General features: G+C 35.2%; 1 non-coding gene across 1 annotated transcript; it reads left to right on the top strand.

Annotated features, from left to right (window-relative positions):
- The first annotated feature begins 1,411 nt into the window (after positions 1-1,411).
- Positions 1,412-1,518, top strand: LOC128283105 (small nucleolar RNA R71). Its single transcript, XR_008273447.1, has one exon. It is a non-coding gene; the product is annotated as a small nucleolar RNA R71 (small nucleolar RNA).
- The last annotated feature ends 8,044 nt before the right edge of the window (positions 1,519-9,562 follow it).

The raw sequence follows: 9,562 nt of genomic DNA, 5'->3' as shown, positions 1-9,562 counted from the left end.
CCACTAGCTGAAGTGTCACAGTTGTAGGTCTATTCACCTATCCCTAGCATCTTGAAAATAGACTTAGGCATCAAGTTGATACTTACTCCTAAATCATACAAAGCTTTACCACAGTAAGATTTAACAATGTTTCAAGGTATCGTAAAGCTTCCTAGGTCTTCCAATTACGATGGCAGTTTGTTCTGCAGGAACGCACTGCACTCCTTTGTCAAGGCAACATTCTCATACTCACTCAGCCGTTTCTTCTTGGACAGTATATCCTTCATAAACTTCACATAATTTGGCATTTGTTCCAAAGCCTCCACCAATAAAATATTGATGTGCAACTGCTTCAAAATATCCAAAAACTTCTTGAATTGCACCTCTTGTTTCTACTTGTGTTGATGCAATCTTTGCGGATATAGAGGTGATGGAACTTTCGATTGGATCGGATAACTCTTCTGAGTAGATAAATCTACATCCAAAGAAGATGTTAAAGTATCTGAATTCACTAAGTTAGGATTTACCTTGTCAGTCTTTGCAGATTCTAACTCTTTTGGTGTAGGAATTTCAATAACTGGTTGATTCTTCTCAACGGGCTTATCTTCAACATCAATCTATCGGGGTTCCAGAATTTTACCACTTCGCAATGCCACTGCCTTGATATGTTCTTTACCCAAATTTCTTGGATTTTTAGTATCACTCAACAAGGTTCCTTGCAGTCTATTACGAAGCTCCATAGCTAACTGACCCATTTCGTTTTCCAAATTTTTCAATGTTGCTGCTTGACTTTAGATCAAAGCGTCATTCTTTGCCATGTACGCTTTCAATATGTTCTTCAAATTTTTTGATGCCTCAGCTTGAGGTGGTTTTAGAGCTCATTGATTAAACCCTTGAAATTGGTTGGGTCTATGCTACAATAAGTTGTTGTCCGATCCATTTCCTTGGTTGTTCCAAGAAAAGTTAGGATGATTACGCCATGAAGGATTGTAGAAGTTGGAATGAGGTCCTTTTCCACTCCTATTTTGATGTTGGTTCCCCACATAGTACACTGACTCGGGATTTGATGGATAATTCTCAAAAGAATGACCTTCCCCTACAGTATACACAGGAAACTACTTCAAATGGACTTGGTGGCTAAGTTGCAAAATTAGCACTATTAGCAGTAAATTGTTTTAACACAGAGGAAATAGGCGATACCTAAGCTGATAACGAAGTGAAGGTGTCAACTTCATGAACTTCGGTTACACGTCTTCTTGAAGCTATTTGATTTGTTGGCCATTGATAGTTATTACTCGCGATCCTCCCAATGATCTCATAAGCCTCACTATAAGACTTAGACAAAATTGCACCATTCGTAGAAGTATCTACCATTAATCTTATATGTACATTGTAACCAATATAGAATGTCTCCAACTAGATACAATGAGAAATCCCATGATGAGGAAACTTACGAAGTAACTCCTTGAATCGCTCCCAAGCCTCATACAAAGACTCGCCATCCAATTTTTGGAAAGTTGTGATCTCGTTCCTCAACTTAGCATTTTGCTAGGCGGGAAATACTTAACCAAAAATTTCTTTACTAATTCTTGCCATATAGATATAGAACTCGGTGGCAATGAATTGAGCCATGCTCGTGCTTGATCTTGCAACGAGTATGGAAACAACTTCAACCTCAATGTGTCTTCAGTCACTACGGCTATCTTGAATGAATCACTCACCTCCATAAACAATTGAAGGTGGAGATGTGGATCTTCTTTGGGAATACCACTGAATTGGCCCACCATTTGGAGCATTTGAAACATCACTATTTTCAATTCAAACTGGGTTGCCTCAATATCTGGCCTTCTAATTCCTGGATTTAACTCACTGAAAAGTGGCACAGCATATTATTTGATGCACCGATCCCTATCATCGGCAATGAGGATGGGATTTCATACATGACCGACTTCATTACCTTGGTCTTGATTCTAATTTCCAAGGTCCATCTCGACTTGTCTTTGAGCTATTCGTTCACTTCTTCTTTGTTTGAAAGTTAGCTCAATTTCAAGGTCTACAGGGAGTAAATCGATAATCCAATCTATGCTCATAAATACTTGAAAAGAAAATCAAAAAATTAAAAAGAATAAGTTAGAAATGTTAGAAATAAACCAAATAGGAAGTAAATAATTTCACAAAAAAAAAAATTGACTATGGAAGCAGTTAACAATCCCCGGAAACGGTGCCAAAAACTTGTAACTTATAAGTTTGTGCAAGTGTACACAGTCGTTATCAAGTAATAAGTAAGTATCGAGTTATCATCTCCATAGGGATTGTATTTGTGTTAAATAATTTAATTGTAAAATTAAACTAACAACTTGGTAAATGAAAACACAATATGGTTGAGAAGTGATGATTAAAATTAAATATATTAAACTAAATGCAATGATCCCTAATGTAAATTACCCCAAGTATGAAAACTATATGAATGAAATAGATTTTATAAAAATTAAACACAATTTGCAACTATTATAACATAAATAAACTAGGACAATTACTTTAATTAAACTTAATTTATTATCAACATGCTTAATAACATTCGGAAAAATATTTCATGGCAACTCGATCTTTCATGAGTTTGGGAACCACATTAACTCCTTTCGAAATCCTTTATTTAGTAAATACGCATTTTACTGATCCTTATTTCCTAAGGGTTTCTTAGCATTTGTGTGAGGTAATAAGGACGTGTTAGGTTTGAAACAGTTTAATCACACAACTCTAAAAACTATGCAGATAACAGAGCTTGGTTAGAGTTGTTATGCAACCTACAATTTACTCTGGTTAGTACCTACATTGAGCATGCACATTTCAATTATTTGTCCATTATCCGTCGTTTGGTTAGGATCGCTCAGCTAATTCAGGTGCATTTCAATCATGTATGAATGAAATACAGACATGATTTTAATTGAAAGCACGATTGATTGAGGCACAAACATTATAAGCATGAATCAAATAAATATTATTTAATCAAAGCAATCATCCTAGCTTAAATAAAATTAAGTTAATATTGTTGTAAACAAGAACAAAGAGCACATAGCAAACATTTTTATATTAAACTAAAGAAATTGTTGTAAGCAAGAACAAAGAACACATAGCAAACATTTTTAGATTAAACTAAATAAAAGAAAGATTAAACCCAAATCAGAGAGACCGACGAGGCTCCTTCACTCATTCGCTTTGCTCCTTTGTTGATGGCTCTCCAAGGTGGCCGACCAAGGGCTTTTTAAAAGGATTAATTGCTAAAATCTCTATGAAGAGATGATGCTAGGCGTGGGAAATGGAAAATGCTAAAGACGATTGAGAAAATAGAGAGAATGATGAAGGATGAGGGATATTTTTGAGGGATCAAATGAGGTCTTATTTATAGGTTAAGAGAGGAGGGTAGTTTGCTAAAAATAGAGAGCTTTAGTCTCTTCAAGCTTTTCCAATGAGTGGTTGGCCATGCTTAGTGGATTTTGAGTTGAATTTTTCTTGATTTGTAAGCAATTTAAATGCAATAACAACTCCGGACTGAGACAGCCAAATGTAAATCTTCGGGCAAATCTCTAATCTCTTCAACATTGCAAGAACCATGTGTAATTAAACCAAAAAGTGGCTTATGTGGACAGCCATGTGTACTCAAATTTGGGTTGACCTGATCTTCAATTTGGATCATTTTTTTGTAATCCAGCAAAGCTATCAGGCCTGCCCAAAAATAAATAGATAAATTAAAGGACCAAAGAACAAAATTTATCCAATTTAAATAATTAATTCAAACCAAATTATTAATGAAATATTTTAAAATTAATTATTAAATATAATTTTATTATTTAACTTAATCATGCATGGCCTATTTTATGTCTTCAAAATATAATATGTTCAAATAAATATAAAATAAGCCATTTTATGCATGAAAACTATATAATAAAGCATAAAATCATATTTTAATAATTTATATATCCTAATTTCATATTTTCACATATTTCATTAATTTATTAAACAATTACCTAGTTTTAACAATGAATTTAAATAAAAGGTAATAAATTACATAGGAAAAGTCCTATATATTTTTTAGTTTATACTTTCCCCGGATGATAATCAATCACTAATTCATAATCTTTCAGCAATTCTAACCATCTTCGTTGTCCCAAATTCAAATCTTTCTGAGTTAAGATATACTTCAAGCTTTTATGATCAGTAAAGATATGACACTTTTCACCATATAAATGATGTCTACAAATTTTCAATGCAAATACAATAGCGGCCAACTCTAAATCGTACATTGAATAATTCTTTTCATGAGGTTTCAACCGTCTGGAGGCATAGGCTATCACTTCACCCTTTTGCATCAGTACACAGCCCAAACCATTCAATGATGCGTCGCTAAAAATTACAAACTCTTTACACGACTCAGGTTGAACCAAAACTGGTGCCTCATTAAGTAATGTTTTCAACTGATCAAAACTGTGTTGACATTTTTCGGGCCACTCAAATTTCACATCTTTTTGTAACAATCTAGTCATCGATGTAGCAATCACCGAGAATCCTTTAACAAAACACCGATAATAACCAACTAACCCCAGAGAGCTTCTGCCTTTGGATACATCTCTTGGTCATTTCCAATCAACAACGGCTGAAATCTTGCTCGGATCAACTCGTATACCTTCCACCGAAACAATATGTCCCAAAAATTCAACTTCTCTGAGTCCAAACTAGCATTTTCTGAATTTAGCAAACAGTTGCTTATTTCTCAGGGTTTGTAGCACAATCTTTAAATGCTTGTCATGCTCAGACTCATCTCGTGAATATATCAAAATGTTGTCAAAGAATACAAAAACAAATCTGTCCAAATACGGTCTAAATCCATAAAAACTGTAGGAGTATTAGTTAATCCGAAAGGCATAACAAGAAATTCATAATGCCCGTACCTTGTTCTAAATGCAGTTTTTGGTACATCCAAATCTTTCACTCATAATTGATAATAACCAGACCGCAGATCAATCTTCGAAAACACTGTTGCTCCTTTCAACTGATTGAACAGGTCATCAATTCGTGATAAAGGATACTAGTTCTTTATCATAAACTTGTTGAGCTGGCGTTAATCAATACAAAGTCTCTGATCCATCTTTCTTCTTTACGAACAATACCGGTGCACCCTAGGACAAAAAAACTAGGTCGTGCAAAACCTCTATCCGTTAACTCCTGTAACTGAGCTTTCAACTCTTTCAATTCTGTTGGAGCCATTCTGTATGGAGCTATAGATATTGGTGATGTTCCCGATACTAATTCAATGCAAACTCAACCTCTCTGATCGGTGGCAACCCCGGTAGCTCTGTTAGAAACACATCTAGATACTCACAGATTACTAGTACTGATTCAATCTTCGATCCAGACACTTTTGTATCTAGTACATAAGCAAGATAAGCTTCGTAACCTTTCCTTACATATCTCTAAGCTGACATCTACAAAATCATAATAGGTGATCCATTCGACTCATCAAATTCAATTCGAAGGATTTCACTATTCTAACATTTTAATTCAATAGTCTTTTGTCCACAGTTCACAACAACATCATGTAACGTCAACCAATCCATACCCAGAATTACATCGAATTCATCAAATGGTAGTAGCATCAAATTAGCCAGAAAATAGTAAACCCGTATCATTAGAGGACAGTTCTTGGAAACTTTATCAACTAGAACATACTTGCCTAAGGGGTTCGACACTTTAATCACAAATTCGGTAGACTCAATAGGAAAATTCTTACTAGACACTAAATTCATACAAATATAGGAATGGGTCAATCCAGGATCAATCAATGCAATTACATTAGTGTCATAAAGAGAAAATATACTGGTGATAACATCTAGTGATGACATATCTTTGCAAGTGTGAATAGCGTAAGCTCTGGTAGGTGCTCTAGCCTCTTATCTCACAGCTGAATCTTTTGTCGCACCTTTACTACTAGTTATATTCCCCGTATTTCTAGGTGGCCTCCCTCTAGTAGCTTTGTTGCTCAGTCTTGCATTCTGGACTTTATCTTTCTCGACTAATTCCAGGCAATCTCGAATAAAATGATCTTGCGAGCCACATTTAAAACAACCCCTATTATTCATCTAGCACTCACCAAAATGTCATCTACCATGCTGTTGACCCTCGAGTTTATTATTTCTTACACTACCAACACTTGATACTGATGTAGCTTAAGTTTTAGAATTTGAGTATTGCTTTCCACGATCTCTGTTTGGATACCCTATTGAAGCATTCGTACGAGTGTATGAATCTCTTGATTTCTTTGATGAAAACTGATATGGTTTATTCATCGATCTTTTTTTCGAATCTCTAGCTTCGAACTCAGCTTTTCTCTTTTCTTTGCCCAAATCTTCGACTTTGCAAGCTCGATGTCTCTCAGAAGTGAAACAACACATTTTACACATTCAGCTGGTGTGCATAAAAGCTCATCAGATACCTGAATCATATTTTCAAGCCAAAACTCAGCTCTCTCAAAATCGTCGTCAACAATAGCTCTCAACTCTTTGGCCCCGTATTTTCAAATCTTATCAGTTGGCAGCTTATTTAATCTTAAAAGTTCCACACCTTGAGGAGCTACAGGAACTGGATGGGGATTAGGTGGGGGTGGAGGTTGTTGAGTAGCCGAATTTATTCGAACAAACTCTATAAACCATTCATTCATCATCTGGGAGAAGGCTTCTTTAGCCTCTCCTCCCTGGCTAACCGTTAAAAGTCTCGACTTTGATTGCGCTACTCCATGAATGGAGGCTGGCACATTACTTTCAACATCATCAGCTACAGCTCGATTGGGATCCATTTCCTATATGAAAACACGATTTAAACTGTCAGGAGATATCATACTATCACAGGTTATATATGGCATGTATAGCTAAACCCTCACATAAGCTATATTAGTCCGAGAATCGACTAAACTATAGCTCTGATACCAATAAATGTAACACCCCTCACTTGTATTCAACACCAGAATAGGGTTACGAAGCATTACCAGACTTATAAAATAATTAAAAATTTATTGCACATACATTTTCAAATCCCAAGTAATCATCATTCAATATAAGTCACATTGTCCCTAATATGTGTGGTTCGGGACTAAACTGGTAATTCAAGAAATTTTTACGAAACTTAGAAAATTTTTCAAACTACAAGGGACACACGCTCATGTGGCCCGGTCGTGTGTCTCACACGGCCAAAGACACAACTGTGTCATAGGCCATGTGGACATTTGAAAATGGATCACATGGCCGTGTCCCAGCCCATGTCTGACCCCGTGTAACTCTCTAACTTGGGTCACATGGCTAACACACATGCCCGTGTGACTAGCCCGTGTGCCTAAAGATATGGCCACACACACCTATGGGCCAGGCCTTGTCCTAGGCCGTGCCAAACCTGTAGGGTATACTGACTTATGCCACACGACCAAGTCACACGCCCGTATGCTGGGCCGTGTAGAGCATACTGACTTGATTTCTAATTCAACTTCGGGGGACACACGGCCTTGTAACCTAACCATGTGTCGCACACGGTTGAGACACACGCCCGTGTGGACAAAAATAGGCTATTTACCAAGCGATCTTGCCACCCAAATTTACACAAACCTAAACCAGCCCAATCGGCACATAAACATGGCATAATTAAGCATTCAACCAACCTTAATCAAGCATATTTCATACCATTTCAATACCAACCAATACAAAACAAATAAATACCAGAATGTGCCATTCAATTTCATACCAAAACTCATAATCTCAAATCAACAATATAATCACTTTCAAACATGAATCATTTAGCCTAATCTCACAAACATTCCAAATTCAATTCTCAACCATTTAGTACCCCTAATTACCAAATACCAACTAACATCACATATCCATCAACAAACTCACAACACAAGCCATATGCACATATATATATATACACAACCAAACCAACCAAATTAAGCCAACTCTCAAGGTTATAAACAAAATAAAACTTTTAATATTTACAAGCCATTTCAAATGACTAAATTCATTAACAACACAAATACCAACAAGACTAAAGTCCCTATACATGCCATATACTCAAAATACTTAAGTTCAAAAGTACCAAAGTGATAGTTGGATAATGTGATGAAGTCTCCGACGATTCCCAAATCTGAGCTAGTTTGATATCACTATAAAACATGAAAAATTAAACAGGGTAAGCTTTAAAGCTTAGGAAGCTCGTATGAATCAATAAGCAAATTCATCAACTATTCACTAATCAAATAATATAAACAATATATGTATGTTAACTTGTACTCAATCACATATATAGGCATAAACTTATAGATTCCATAAATTTAATGCTGATATAGTTTCTGTACATACTTCTACGGTTACATATCTAGTTCTCACCATTTCATATCTTTGATATACCTGTTGAACCATTCAGAATACTATTGGATACTCAAGAATCTTGCACCCTAAGTGCCACATATATACCCGAAGCTATCTCAATCTCGTATCACAATATAATGCTCACTCTCGAGCCATCAACGGGTCTACTCACACAAGTTGACAGTCATGACAAAGCTACAAGGTGCTGCTCACACAAGCTGACGAGTATCCGTAGCACATGCCAGATAACTCAACCACCGGTAGGACATACGGACCAGCACCCAAATCACATAACCCCTAATGACATGTCATTTGTATCCTAATCTATTCTTAAGGTTCAACCGGGAATTCTCATTTTTCGAACTGTCGTATTCACAATTTATGCAATATCAAAGCATTTTAAACACAAAAATAATAATGCTTATTACATGCAAACTTACCTCGAATGCAAAAATGAAAAAATGAGTCGATTAATCCGAAACCTTGTTCTTTCCCCGATCTAAATTCATATTTCACTTTTCTTGATCTAAATGTAATCAAAATTAACTTATTTAATAATCTCTCTATTCAATTTAGTCCAAAATACACATTAAGAAAACTTTACATTTTTACCCCTAATATTTCACTTTTTACAATTTAGTCATTATTTCATAAAAATACAAATTCATGCAAGTCAACCTAAAGCCATGCTAGTTGAATTTCAATTAGGTCCCTAACAGCCCAGATTTTTCATTTATTTCACAATTTAACCACAAAATTTCAACATTTCTCAATTAAATCCCTAATTTTAAATTTTACCAAAAATCCTTTTTCAAATGTTGTTTATCTAACAATAAGCATGCATTTTCTATCATCAAACATCAAAATACACCAACAGTCATCAATGGAAAAGCCCTAAACCTTTAACAATTTTGCAAATTAGTCCCTTGGCTAGCTAGATTAAGTTGTAACGATCTTAAAAACATATAAATCAATAAAAATGTGACAAAAATGGACTTACATGCATAGATAATAGTTGGTCGAACCTTGAAGTTTCTTTAATCGTGTTTCTAAGTCTAATTTTCGATGGAAAATCTCATGAAGAAGATGATATCTTATTTTATGTTATTTTTACTTAAGTTTATTTATTAATTTTCTAAACTAACCTTGGCTATTAACATTAAAAATCACTTATAATA

The sequence above is a fragment of the Gossypium arboreum genome, chromosome 10 (assembly GCF_025698485.1).
Source record: "Gossypium arboreum isolate Shixiya-1 chromosome 10, ASM2569848v2, whole genome shotgun sequence".
Taxonomy (NCBI): domain Eukaryota; kingdom Viridiplantae; phylum Streptophyta; class Magnoliopsida; order Malvales; family Malvaceae; genus Gossypium; species Gossypium arboreum.
Note: the sequence above shows the minus strand (reverse complement) of the source record. Positions and strands in the feature narration are given on the sequence as shown.